The 15,457-nt window shown below is 36.4% G+C and overlaps 1 protein-coding gene across 2 annotated transcripts in view; it reads left to right on the top strand.

Annotated features, from left to right (window-relative positions):
* LOC132427360 (centlein) overlaps window positions 1-15,457 on the top strand; it is a 147,496-nt gene that overhangs the window by 60,287 nt on the left and 71,752 nt on the right. The window lies entirely within an intron of this gene.

Raw genomic sequence — 15,457 nt, forward strand, 5'->3', positions numbered from 1 at the left:
TATATTATAAAAATGGATATTTTGTTTTACATGTGTTGTTTGGTTCATATTTGTGTTAGACATGTCTATGAGTTTAAAAATTTCCCAGACACTGCTAACTGATGAAATGTTTAATATCTAGATTTCTTAAATAAGGTCTTATTAAGGAGAACTCCAAATCTTTTGACAAGTATTTTACTAGAATTCCTTTTCCACTTAGTTTTTTTCTTTACCTTAAAATTTTTATGTCATAGTTATTCTGTTATATCTTAGATTTTAAAAGCAGGCTCCATAAATTCATTTAGCTCGCCCATTTGCCCATGTCTAAAACTTTCCATTTATCATTATAAATCACATTATTAACTAGTAATTGCCCCAGCTCTTCTTCGCAAATACTAGTATAAAATGTGAAGATTTTAATTTAAATATCTATATTAATGTGTTCCTTTAGCACATATATTTTTACTCAGGTGAGCTGAGTTTTCTGTAACAATTTTTAGACACAGTATACCTTACTGCTGGTTATCATAATTTAATCTTAAGGCAAATAAAAAAGAACAGATTATTCCTTAAGTCTCTATTCTTTTTAAAAATTTTTTATTGAAGTATAGTCGATTTACAATGTTGTGTTAATTTCTGCTGACAGCAAAGTGACTCAATTATACATATATATTCTTTTTCATATGCCTTTCTGTTATGGTTTTATCACAAGGAATTGAATGTAATCCCTGTGCTATACAGCAGGACCTTGTTTATCCATCCTGTATATAATAGTTTGCGTCTACTAATCCCAAACTCCCAATCCTTCCTTTCCCTACCCCTCCTCCCCCTTGGCAACCACAAGTTCTCTGTGTCTCTTCTGTTTCATAGATATGTTCATTTGTGTTGTATTTTAGATTTCATATATAAGTGATATCATATGGTATTTGACTTTCTCTTTCTGACCTACTTCTCTTAGTATGAAAATCCCTAGGTCCAACTGTGTTGCTGCAAATGGCATTATTTCATTCTTTTTAATGGCTGAGTAATATTCCATTGTGTATGTGTGTGTGTGTGTGTGTGTGTGTGTGTGTGTGTGTGTACCACATCTTTATCCATTCATCTGTCAATGGACATTTAGGTTGTTTCCATGTCTTGGCTATTGTAAATAGTGCTGCTCTGAACATAGGGTTGCATGTATCTTTTTGAATTATAGTTTTGTCTGGGTATATCCTCAGGAGTGGGATTGCTGGATCACATGGCAACTCCATTTTTAGTTTTTAGAGGAACCTCCATACTATTTTCCATAGTGGTTACAACAATGTACATTCCCACCATCAGTGTAAGAGGATTCCCTTTTCTCCACACCCTCTCCAGCATTTGTTATTTGTAAATTTTTGATGGTGGCCATTCTGACTGGTGTGAGTTGGTACCTCATTGCAGTTTTGATTTTCATTTCTCTAATAATTAACAATGATGAGCATCTTTTCATGTGCCTATGAGCCATCTGTATGTCTTCTTTGGAGAAATGTCTACTTAGGTCTTCTGCCCTTTTTTGATTGAATTTTTCTTTGCCTTTGTTGTTATTGAATTGTATGATCTGTTTGTATATTTTGGAAATTAAGCTTCTGTTGGTCACACCACTTGCAAATATTTTCTCCCAGTTGGTAGGTTGTCTTTTTGTTTTATTTATGGTTTCCTTTGCTGTGCAAAAGCTTGTAAGTTTGATTAGTTCCCAATATTATTGTTTATTTTTGCTTTTATTTCTATTGCCTTGGGAGACTGCTCAAGTATCCATTCTTAAAGGTATTTGTGTGTATAAGGAATGATTTATTGTTTACACAGAAGTAATATTTTCATCATTCTAGAAAATACTTTTTAAACCACTATCACACATAATTTTGAATTATAAATTCTCTACTTCCAATATCTAGTGGTTTGATTCAAGCAATGCTTAGAAATGTTTTACTTATAAAAGATTAGTGGTATACTAGTTGTACTAACAGGAACTGTGTTTGGCCTTTATTCCAAGAGTGGACTTATACCCAATCTTGACCCATGTTCCACACTTACACTGGAAGTTACTTTCTATGATCTGGTTTTTATAAATGTATTAAGACTTGTTTTGTGACCTAACATATAGTAGATCTTGGAGAATGTTCCATTTGCACTTGATAAGAATTTGTATTTTGCTGTTGTTGGGTTGGGTGTTCTATATATATCTCTTACATGTAGTTGGTTAATACTGATGTTCAACTCTTCTGTTGTTTGTGGTTTTCTGTTCAGTTTTGTCAATTATTGAGAGTGAGGTAAATGAAGTATCAATTATTGAGAGTGGGTAAAATCACCCACTATTATTATTTTTGGCAGTAACTTTAATGAAACGTAATTCACATACCAGACAATTCTATCATTTAATTCAGTGGTTGTTACAATATGGACAAAGTTGTGCAACCATCACCAAAATCAATTTTAGAACATTTTCATAACGTCAGAAAGAGACCCTGAACCCTTTGCTTACCATCCTTCCATTTCTCCATCTCTCTGATCCCTAGGCAATCACTAATCTACATTCTGTTTATTTGGATTTGCGTATTCTAGACATTTAATATAGATGGAATCAACAATACCTGGCCTTTTGTGTCTGGCTTCTTTCACTTAGCATAATGTTTTCAAAGTTCATCCATGTTGTAGAATATATCACTATTAGTGTAAGGACTTTGAAAATTTACTCTTCCATAAAAACAATGGGAAAAAGGGCAAAAATTGTTGAGAATCAACATTTTCATAACACTGGGTACAGAACCAAGTCTTCTAAGCGTTAATGTAATATTCCTAAGGGAATTAATAGATGGTTCAAGGAAGTTACAGGTTTTCTAAGCTGAAAAGATGAATTCCTTATCTTTAAAAAGATTGAAGATCAAGCAGAGGTATTTTACATGAAAACTATAAAGCATTTTATAGAGACTCTGTGTGCATATTAGGGATCACTTACAATTCTTCAGTGAAACTCTGGAAATTAACCATACTTGCAAGGATCTAAGGAGTGTTAATTCAAGAAAAACAAATGTGTCTAGATAAGAACAGGAAACTTTGATGGAACAGGCATTTTAATTTGTCCCAGGTCAGCAATAGTCTTGGAAAAATAATAGTGAATGTTCCCCATGCATCCTGGCAGCTACCAGAAGAAGCAGAATAGAACTGGAACTCCTTGAAAGCCTCATTCCCAATTAATTGTCATTATTTGCTCTATCCATTGGTTCTCTGGAAGACCCCAGCCACTCTGATCTCATTCAGTGTGGACAACTCTCTTCTTGGCAGGGAGGGGTTGGTGGATGGGGTTGTCAGCTACAGTACAGGCAAGTGTCTTAACTTCAGGTTGCCTGAGGGTGATGGATTCCAGTTTTCGTCAAACAATATATTAACCAAATAGCTTGAATGGGGAATGAGATGCCCATAAGAGTTTTGAAAGGCTCTGACATATTCTTGCGAATCTAGAGGACACATGCATTCATAGAGCTATGTGCATGCTCAGAAAAGAAATGAGAAAACCCAATCTCTTGCCTCTATCTTACCTTAAGACACCATATAAGAAGACAGTCAATGTTAAGGCAGTATTATTCATAGCAGCATTATTAATAATAGTCAAAAGGTAGAAACAACAGAAATGTCCGTTTGTTAGTGAGCGGATAAACAGACTGTGATATATTCATACAAGGAATATTATTAAATCACCAATATTAGTGAAATATTGACACACAATATAACATGAAAGAATCTTAATTTTTTCTTCTTTTTGGGTGCGTTGGGTCTTCGTTGCTGCACGCAGGCTTTCTCTAGTTGTGGCTAGCAGAGGCTACTCTTCATTGTGGTGCACGGGCTTCTCATTATGGCGGCTTCTCGTTGCGGAGCACAGGCTCTAGGTGTGCAGGCTTCAGTAGTTGTGGGTCGTAGGCTCAGTAGTTGTGGGTCGTGGGCTCAGTAGTTGTGGCTCACGAGCTCTAGAGCGCAGGCTCAGTAGTTGCGGCACGCAGGATTAGTAGCTCTGCAAGATGTGGGATCTTCCTGGACCAGGGCTCAAACCCATGTCCCCTGCATTGGCAGGCAGACTCTTTTTTTTTTTTTTTTTCATATCTTTATTGGACTATAAATGCTTTACAATGTTGTGTTAGTTTCTGCTATACAACAAAGTGAATCAGTTATATGTATACATATATCCCCATATCCCCTCTTTCTTGAGCCTCCCTATCGCACCCCTCTAGGTCATCACAAAGCATCAAGTTGATCTCCTTGTGCTATGCAGCAGCTTCGCACTAGCCATCCATTTTACAATTTGGTAATGTATATATGTCAGTGCTACTCTCTCACTTCATCCCAGCTTCCCCTTCCCACCCTGTACCCTCAAGTCCATTCTCTACATCTGTGTCTTTATTCCTGCCCTGCCACTAGGTTCATCAGTACCGCTTTTTTCAATTCCATATATATGGGTTAGCATACGATATTTGTTTTTCTCTTTCTGACTTACTTCACTCTGTACGACAGATTCTAGGTCCATCCACCTCACTACCAAAAACTCAATTTCATTCCTTTCTACGGCCAAGTAATATTCCATTGTATATATGCTCCACATCTTCTTTATCCATTCATCTATTGATGGACATTTAGGTTTCTTCCACGTACTGGCTACTGTAAATAGTGCTGCAGTGAATATTGTGGTACGTGTATCTTTTTGAATTATGGTTTTCTCGGTGTATATGCCCAGTAGCGGGATTGCTGGGTCATACGGTAGTTCTATTTTTAGCTTTTAAGGAAACTCCATACTGTTCTCCATACTGGCTGTATCAATTTAAATTCCCACCAACAGTGCAGGAGAGTACCCTTTTCTCCACACCCTCTCCAGCATTTATTGTTTGTAGATTTTTTGATGATGGCCATTCTGACCAGTGTGAGGTGATACTTCATTGTAGTTTTGATTTGCATTCCTCTAATGATTAGTGATACTGAGCATTCTTTCATGTGTTTATCGGTAATCTGTATATCTTCTTTGGAGAAATGTCTTTTTAGGTCTTCTGCCCATTTTTGGATTGGGTTGTTTGTTTTCTTGAGCTGCATGAGCTGCTTGTATATATGTATATATATATATATATATTTTTTTTTTTTGCGATACGGGGGCCTCTCACTGTTGTGGCCTCTCCTGTTGTGGAGCACAGGCTCCGGATGCGCAGGCTCAGTGGCCATGGCTCATGGGTGCAGCCACTCCATGGCATGTGGGATCTTCCCGGACCAGGGCACGAACCCATGTCCCCTGCATCGGCAGGTGGACTCTCAGCCACTGCACCACCAGGGAAGCCCACTGCTTGTATATTTCGGAGATGAATCCTTTGTCAGTTGCTTCGTTTGCAAATACTTTCTCCCATTCTGAGGGTTGTCTTTTCGTCTTGTTCAAGGTTTCCTTTGCTGTGCAAAAGCTTTGAAGTTTCATTAGGTCCCATTTGTTTATTTTTGTTTTCATTTCCATTTCTCCAGGAGGTGGGTCAAAAAGGATCTACCTGTGACTTATGTCATAGAGTGTTCCACCTATGTTTTCCTCTAAGAGTTTTATAGTGTCTGGCCTTACATTTAGGTCTTTAATCCATTTTGAGTTTATTTTTGTGTATGGTGTTAGGGTGTGTTTTAATTTCATTCTTTTTGATTTGTCTATCCATTTTTCCCAGAACCACTTATTAAAGAGGCTGTCTTTTCTCCACTGTGTATATTCCTGACTCCTTTATCATAGGTAAGGTGACCATATGTGCATGGGTTTACCTCTGGACTTTCTATCCTGTTCCATTGATCTATATTTCTGTTTTTGTGCCAGTACCATACTGTCTTGATTAGTGTAGCTTTATAGTATAGTCTGAAGTCAGGGAGCTGGATTCCTCCAGCTCCGTTTTTCTTACTCAAGATTGCTTTCGCTATGCAGGGTCTTTTGTGTTTCCATACAAATTGTAAAATTTCTAGTTCTAGTTCTGTGAAAATTGCCATTGGTAATTTGATAGGGATTGCATTGAACCTGTAGATTGCTTTGGGTAGTATAGTCATTTTCACAGTATTGATTCTTCCAATCCAGGAGCATGGTGTATCTTTCCATCTCTTTATGTTATCTTTGATTTCTTTCATCAGTGTTTTATAGTGTTCTGATTACCGGTCTTTTGCCTCATTAGGTAGGTTTATTCCTAGGTATTTTATTTTTTTGTTGCGACGGTAAATGGAATTGTTTCCTTAAATTCTCTTTCTGATCTTTCTTTGTTAGTGTATAATGTTAGTGTATAGTGTAATGCAAGAAATTTCTGTGCATTAATTTTGTATCCTGCTACTTTACCAAATTCATTGATTAGCTCTAGTAGTTTTCTGGTCACATCTTTGGGATTTTCTATGTATAGTATCATATCATCAGCAAACAGTGACAGTTTTACTTCTTCTTTTCTGATTTGGTTTCCTTTTATTTCTTTTTCTTCTCTGATTGTAGTGGCTAAAGCTTCCAAAACTATGTTGAATAATAGTGGCAAGAGTGGACATCCTTGTCTTGTTCCTGATCTTAGAAGAAATGCTTTCAGTTTTTTACCATTGACAATGATATTTGCTGTGGGTTTGTCATATATACCTTTTATTATGTCGAGGGAGGTTCCTTCTGTGCCCAGTTTCTGGAGTGTTTTTATCATAATTGGGTGTTGAATTTTGTCAGAAACTTTTTCTACATCTATTGAGATGTTCATATGGTTTTTATTCTTTAATTTGTTAATATGGTGTATCACATTGATTGTTTTACGTTTATTGAAGAATCCTTGCATCCCTGGGATAATCCCACTTGATCATCGTGTATGATCCTTTTCATGTGTTGTCGGATTCTATTTGCTAGTATTTTATTGAATATTTTTGCATCTATGTTCATCATTGATATTGGTCTATAATTTTCTTTTTTTGTAGTATCTTTGTCTAGTTTTGGTATCAGGGTGATGATGGCATCATAAAACGAGTTTGAGATTGTTCCTCCCTCTGCAATTTTTTGGAAGAGTTTGAGGAGGGTAGGTGTTAACTCTTCTCTAAATGTTTGATAGAATTCACCTGTGAAGCCATCTGGTCCTGGACTTCTATTTGCTAGAAGATTTTTTTTTATGTTTTTTTATTTTTCTTAACATCTTTATTGGAGTATAATTGCTTTACAACGTTGTGTTAATTTCTGCTTTATAACAAAGTGAATCAGCTATACATATACATATATCCCCATATCTTGTGTCTCCCTCCCACTCTCCCTATCCCACCCCTCTAGGTGGTCACAAAGTACCAAGTTGATCTTGCTGTGCTATGCAGCTGCTTCCCACTAGCTATCTATTTTACATTTGGTAGTGTAGATGTATCAGTGCTACTCTCTCACTTCGTCCCAGCTTACCCTTCCCACTCCCTGTGTCCTCAAGTCCAGTCTCTATGTCTTTATTCCTGTCCTGCCCCTAGGTTCTTCAGAACCTTTTTTTTTTTTAGATTCCATATATATGTGTTAGCATATGATATTTGTTTTTCTATATCTGACTTACTTCACTCTGTATGACAGACTCTAGGTCCATCCACCTCACTACAAATAACTGAATTTCTTTTTATGGCTGAGTAATATTACTTTGTATATATGTGCCACATCTTCTTTATCCGTTCATCTGTTGATGGACACTTAGGTTGCTTCCATGTCCTGGCTACTGTAAATAGTGCTACAATGAACATTGTGGTACATGACTCTTTTTGCATTATGGTTTTCTCAGGGTATATGCCCAGTAGTGGGATTTCTGGGTCGTATAGTAGTTCTATTTTTAGTTTTTTAAGGAACCTCCATACTGTTCTCCATAGTAGCTGTATCAATTTACATTCCCACCAACAGTGCAAGAGGGTTCCATTTTCTCCACACCCTCTCTGCTGGAAGATTTTGTTTTCTATAAATGTATTTATTTTATTTATTGATTATTATTTTTGGCCTTGTTGTGTCTTCATTGCTGCATGCGGGCTTTGTCCAGTTGCGGCGAAGAGGGGCTACTCTTTTTGCAGTGCACAGGCTTCTCATTTTGGTGGCTTCTCTTGCTGTGCAGCACAGGCTCTTAGGCGCGCAGGTTTCAGTAGTTGTGGCGCACAGACTCTAGAGCACAGGCTCAGTAGTTGTGGCACATAGGCTTAGTTGCTCTGCAGCACTTGGGATCTTCCCGTACCAGGGATCGTACCCATGTCCCCTGCATTGGCAGGCATTTTCTTAAACACTGTGCCACCAGGGAAGCCCTGGAAGATTTTTAATTAGTTTCAATTTCATTACCTGTGATTGGTCTGTTTATATTTTCTAATTTTTCCTTGTTCAGTCTTGGAAAGTTGTACTTTTCCAAGAATTTGTCCCTTTCTTCCAGGTTGTCCATTTTATTGGCATATAGTTGCTTATAATAGTCTCTTATGATCTTTTATATTTCTGCAGTGTCAGTTGTAATATCTCCTTTTTCATTTCTAATTTCATTGATTTGAGTCCTCTCCCTTTTTTTCTTGATGTGTCTGGCTAAAGCTTTATCAATTTTGTCTATCTTCTCAAAGAACCAAATTTTAGTTTTATTGATCTTTGCTATCATTTTCTTCTTTTGTATTTCATTTCTTTCTATTCTGATCTTTATGATTTCTTTCCTTCTCCTAACTTTGGGTTTTCTTTGTTTTTCTTTTTCTAGTTGCTTTAGGTGTAAGGTTACATTGTTTATTTGAGATTTTTCTTGTTTCTTGAGGTGAACTTGAAATCCTATGTACTTCCCTCTTAGAACTCCTTTTGCCGCTTCCCATAGGTTTTGGATTGTCGTGTTTTCATTGTCATTTGTTTCTCAGGTTTTTTTATTTCTTCTTTGATTTCTTCAGTGATCTCTTGCTTATTTAGCAGTGCACTGTTTAGCCTCCATGGATTTGTGTTTTTTACTGTTTTTTTTCCTGTAATTGATTTCTAGTCTCATAGTGTTGTGGTCAGAAAAGATGCTTGATACTATTTAGTTTTCTTAAATTTTCCAAGGCTTGATTTGTGACCCAATATGTGGTCTATTCTGGAGAACATTCCATGTACACTTGAGAAGAAAGTATATTCTTCCACTTTCAGGTGGAATGTCCTAAAAATATCAATTAAGTCTGTCTGGTCTGTTGTGTCATTTAAAGCTTGTGTTTCCTTATATTTTTTCATTTTGGATGATCTGTCCATGTTGAAAGTGGGGTGTTAAAATTCCCCTACTGTGATTGTGTTACTGTCAATTCCCGCTTTTATGGCTGTTAGCATTTGCCTTGTGTATTGTGGTGCTCCAATGTTGGGTGCATAAATATTTTAAATTGTTATATCTTCTTCTTGGATTGATCCCTTGATCATTCTGTAGTGTCCTTCTTTGTCTCTTGTAATAGTCTTTATTTTAAAGTCTAATTTGTCTGATATAAGAAATGCTACTCCAGCTTTCTTTTGATTTCCATTTGTAGGGAACATCTTTTTCCATGCCCTCACTTTCAGTCTGTACATGTCCCTAGGTCTGAAGTGGGTCTCTTGTAGGCAGCATATATATAGGCCTTGTTTTTCTATCCATTCAGCCAGTCTGTGTCTTTTGGTTGGAGCATTTAATCCATTTACATTTAAGGTAATTATCAACATGTATGTTCCTACTACCATTTTCTTAATTGTTTTGGGTAGTTGTATGTCTTTTCCTTCTCTGGTGTTTCAAGCCTGCAGAAATACCTTTAGCATTTGTTGTAAAGCTGGTTTTGTGGTACTGAATTCTCTTAACTTTTGCTTGTCTGTAAAGGTTTTAATTTCTCCATTGAATCCGAATGAGATTCCTGCTGGGTAGAATAATCTTGGTTGTAGGTTTTTCCCTTTCATCACTTTAAATATGTCCTGCCACTCCCTTCTGGCTTGCAGAATTTCTGCTGAAAGATCAGCTGTTAACCTTATGGGAATTCCTTTTTATGTTATTTGTTGCTTTTCCCTTGCTGCTTTCAATATTTTTTCTTTGTATTTAATTTTTGATTTTTTGATTAATATGTGTCTTGGCGTGTTTCTCCTTGGATTTATCCTGTATGGGACTCTGTGCTTCCTGGAGTTGATTGACAATTTCCTTTCCCATATGAGGGAAGTTTTCAATATAATCTCTTGAAATATTTTCTCAGTCCCTTTCTTTTTCTCTTCTTCTGAGCCCCCTATAATTGAAATGTTGGTGCACTTGATATTCTCCCAGAGGTCTCTGAGACTGTTCTCAATTCTTTTCATTCTTTTCTCTGTATTCTACTCTGTGGTAGTTATTTCCACTATTTTATCTTCCAGGTCCCTTATCCTTTCTTCTGCCTCAGTTATTCTGCTACTGATTCCTTCTAGAGAATTTTTAATTTCATTTACTGTGTTGTTCATCCTTGTTTGTTTGCTCTTTAGTTCTTCTAGGTCCTTGTTAAATGTTTCTTTTATTCTCTCCATTCTATTTCCAAGATTTTGGATAATCTTTACTATCATTACTCTGAATTCTTTTTCAGGTAGACTGCCTATTTCCTCTTCATTTGTTTGGTTTGGTGGGTTTTACCTTGCTCCATCAGCTGCTTTGTATTTCTGTCTTTTCATTTTGCTTAACTTACTGTGTTTGGGGTCTCCTTTTCACAGGCTGCAAGTTCATAGTTCCTGTTGTTTTTGGTGTCTCCTCCCACTGGGTAAGTTTGGTTCAGTGGGTTGTGTAGGCTTCCTTTTGGAGGGAACTGGTGCCTGTGTTCTGATGAATGAGGCTGGATCTTATCTTTCTGGTGTGCAGGACTGCGTCTGGTGGTGTGTTTTGGGGTGTCTTTGAACTTATTATGATTTTAGGCAGCCTCTCTGCTAATGGGTGGGGTTGTGTTCCTTTCTTGCTAGTTGTTTGGCATGGGGTGTCCAGCACTGTAGCTTGCTGGTCGGTGAGTGGAGCTGGGTCTTAGCATTGAGATGGAGATCTATGGGAGAACTCTCACCTATTGATATTATGAGGGGCCGGGAAGTCTCTGGTGGACAGATGTCATGAACTCAGCTCTCCCACCTCAGAGGCTCAGGCCTGACACCTGGCCGGAGCACCAAGACCCTGTCAGCGACATGGCCAGGTACATGGGGAGTTCTTGCCTTTTGGAAATTCTGAAGTCTTCTGCCGGTGTTCCGTAGGTGTTCTGTAGGAGTTGTTCCACATGTAGATGTATTTTTGATGTATTTATGGGGAGGAAGGTGATCTCCACGTCTTACTCCTGTGCCATCTTGAAGATCCTTCAGATGGATGAACTTCATTCAGAGATTCAATGCTTACAACTTTATATCCTCCAAATTCAGCAAAAATCACTTTCAGTGGAAACCCACTGTACAATTGCTTAGGATTATTTTCTGTTGTCTGAACCTCTTCTTGTGCAAGTCTTCTGGGACTGCTGCACAGAGCCTACTTCCATCTAAGCCAAAAGCCCATTCTAGACTCTTTTGTGACTCACATTGCAGGCCTCTGACGTCTCAACCATCCTTCCTCACAAACTATCCATCCACCCTTTAAAACTCTTCCATCCACAAGCCCCAGGAGAAGAGGATTCGTACAGGTAGGAAGTGCACCTTCTAAAGTAATTTTACCCATCTGCCCCCCAAGTCCATTTCTACAGCCCTCATGTCTGCCAGGCACTCCCCAGAGCTAAATAAGGGACAAGGCACTGCTTGAGGGCCAACGGCCTAGTCGACCAGCTGCCTGGACCGTGGGGAGGAGAGTCTTGATGAATTCTTGATTCCTCTGCCCCCTGAATCAGATACAGCTAAATTCTGCAACAGCAGATTTTTCTTCTCAGAAACTTTTTTGGTAACATCCATCTGAAACAAAGCAGGTTCATTTTAAGATTTGAGTTTTCAAGTTTGCTTCGTCTCTTGTCCAATTACATAAACGAATTAATCTTAAATAAGTTTAATATATCCCCAAATAAAGGACTTTTGCCAAGTGTCAGAATCTGGCATTAAAAACCACAGAGCATAACCTAGTCAACAAATACTTTGGGTCTTTAGGTTAATTTAGCAAATAAACATTGAACATGATAACTACTAAGTCTGAAGTAAACTGTATAATTTTGTATTTTGTGGATCTCCAAAACACCATTTTCGTCTACAGAGATTTATATGGTTACTATTGTATCCTAAACTTATATTTGTCTTTGCTTTATATTTATTTACGTAACAGCCTTTATTAAAAAGATTGAAGGTGTTTATTGTTCAGGACCCATTTTTTTTCTGTCAGGAATTGTAGAATTTTAAATAGCCTCATTTCCATTTTTATGATCTGTTTTCATGCCTCTCGTAATAATGAAGTAGAAAACTAGTACTCTCTTATTGTACTTCATTGTTAATCTCCAGAGTTTTCTTTTATCTTACCCCAATAGCTTGTGTAGTACACATTCCTTGTAGGGTATTCAGTTTATATATGTCAGATTCTCTAGGGCCATGGCTTTTGCCAGATGAAGCACTTTTGATTTTGAGGCTGATGAAACACAGTGCTATTATTGATCTGTGCATGACATAGCCTGTCTCTCTCCTAGCAGAGTGTAGCAACATTTATCCAGGAATTTGTGAAATGTCACTCGGATCATGTTCGAAAGGTAAACTGTGCAAAAACCAGGATCCGAGCTGACAATCCATGTGGAATTGGACGTGACCGTCTTATTCCTACGTCCTATCTTCTAGATGAACCAAGTGATATTTGTAACAGAATGTCTGTGCCTTTTATTAGACTTTGTTAGGAACTATTATTATCACTCAGAACACAATGTACTGTAAAATCATACTCCCTATACTGTTTTCAGATTCACTTGTGATCTTACCACAGAAAATATTAAGAAAATGTGACCTGAAAACATCACTTAGAAATTTAGTCTCTGTTTATAATGAACCAGTTTTATAATATACTGCACAGTCTTATATTCCTAGTAGTGTTTTCACTTTGTATCAATATACTTTTAGGAAAGTATCTCTCATTAAAATATCAACATAACTGGAAATGACAAATTATAACATTTTTCTCACTATGGGATTATTATGATTTTTAAATATGCATATATTTTAGTGTTTGATTTTAAATGCCTAAAATATTGGTTTGCACATGGATAGTTATGTATGTTTATATTGGTTATAATTCAATTTAGTTTAATGCACCAAATACATGTAAGACTCTCTAATAATGGGATATTCAATAATGAATTAAACATGATCCTTGTCCACTGTATAAGATACATTAGGGAAGTTGGACATGTGTACCATCATACAAGGAAGCTCTTATATATATAGAATGTATGTAGTATATACCATGGACATGTAGTGGACAAAGACAGACTGTTATTCATTGATGTCATTATTTAGTAAGGCTTTTGAAGGTGATGGCATTTGGGCTTAGACTTAAAATTTGATTTGATTTTGAAAGGTTTGTGTGTGGAACAAAATCATTAGAAGAAAGAAAGCTTGGAAAAGCATCAAGGTGAGAAAGTAGATTGTTGAGACTAATGAGTAATCCAATATATCTGTGGTTTTCAACCCTAGCTGCATGCTGTCCTCACCTGGGGAGTTTTAAAAATACCTATGCCCAGGTCTTATGCTAGACCAATTAAATTAAAATAACTGGGGTGGTCCCTGCACCTTGCTAGTTTTTGAAAGCTCTCAGATGCTTCTGATATACAGTGAGGACTGATACTAAAGTTCAAGAGAACAGAAATTCAATGCAAGTAGCTAGATAAGAGATAGTTTAAATATCAAGGCAAAAGATGATAAGTATTTAGACAATACTAATAGAAGCAGAAAAAGTTAGAAAAAAAGCAGGAGATTTTGCATTGGTTTAACACACAGAGTTTGATGACCAATCATATAGGGAAAAGTTTAAAAAGTTAAGTCTTTAAGGTACCAGTGAGGATTCTAATTAAAGTGAGCAGAAAGTTGATGATAGAATATATTTGACAATATAATATACTAATTATTGTGGGGTAGTGGGAACCTTATATGAAAACATACCAACAAAGTTGGATTAAAATATAACAATTATTCTTATAAATGCACACCAGAATTTGCCAAAAAATAAATGTAAAACCCTAGGGGCTAAAAATCATATTGACAGCTTACCATTGTAGCCAAGTGCAATTTGTCACTGAAATGAAGATATCAAGTGAGCAGTAGGATAACTGAGTATAAAATTTAGAGGAGAGGGCTGGGCTGGAGGTATGAATTTTGGAGTTAGGAGGATTTAGATTATATTTAAAAACATGAGACTGGATGGGATCACCTAGGGAATGAAGGCAAATAGGAGAAAAAAGAGGTACCAGGTCTGAGCCCTGGGGCCTCCAACCCTTAGAGTTTGGGCAGATGAGGAAGGTCCAGAAAAGGAGAGGCCAGTTAACTAGAAAGAACACCAAGAGAAAAGAGTATTGAAGAAGCCAAATGATGAAACTATTTTGAGGCGTGAACAACCATCTGTCAAATGCTGCTGATTAGGATAGGATGACTCCATGAGAAGAACTGAGAAATGAGAAGAGAAGGAGAATAATTGAAGAATGTAATTAAATGTGCATGTATTTTAGTTATTTCAATGAGTTTTGCTATTAAGGGTATCAGAAAGCTTCTAAAATATAAACGTTTAATAACTTAGGCTCAAAATAAGTAATGTAAAAATTGATAACTTCAGTACTTTTAAGATAAAGCTGAAAAAAAGTCATTAAGGGTATACATTATTTGAAGAAAGTAATAAAAAGTCTTGCTCTAAATAGTTACCAAAAATGGTCACATTACTAGGCCAAAACACAGCTCTCTACAAATTTCAAAAATTTTGTATCATATTAAAAATATTGCCTAACACAAGTGAAATTAGAAATCAATTTAAAAAGTTAAGTTTAAAAATTCTGATGCAAACTTATAGAGACATTTCTGAATAACTAATGGGTCAAAGAAGAAGGTAAAATGAAAATTGAGAAAATACTTCATACTAAATGATAATGAAATAATACATATCAAAACTTATAGAATGCAGGCAAACTGGTACCTATATGGAAATGTATACCTTTAAATACTTATACTAAAACTACAGAAAAGCTAAACTTTGATCAGCTAACCATTCAATTTAAGAATGAGGAACTGAATAAACCCAAGGAAAATAGAAAGAAGGAAATATTAACATAAGGGTAGAAGTTAATATTGTAGAAAGCAAAGATGCAGTAGACATGATCAAGAAAAACCAAAGTTGGATCACTGAAACTAATAAATTGACGAACAATAACCCGTGTTGATGAGGATGTAAATGAATTGGAACTTTTATACATTGCTGATGGGAATGTAAAATGGAACAGCTATTTTGGAAAACAGTTTGGCAGTTCCTCAAAAGGTAAAATGTAGAATTACCGTATTACCCAGCAATTTCATTCCTAGATATATACCCAAGAGAAGTGAAAACATAAGTTCACACAAAAATGTGTACATGAA

Source organism: Delphinus delphis, chromosome 6, assembly GCF_949987515.2.
Source record: "Delphinus delphis chromosome 6, mDelDel1.2, whole genome shotgun sequence".
Classification (NCBI taxonomy): domain Eukaryota; kingdom Metazoa; phylum Chordata; class Mammalia; order Artiodactyla; family Delphinidae; genus Delphinus; species Delphinus delphis.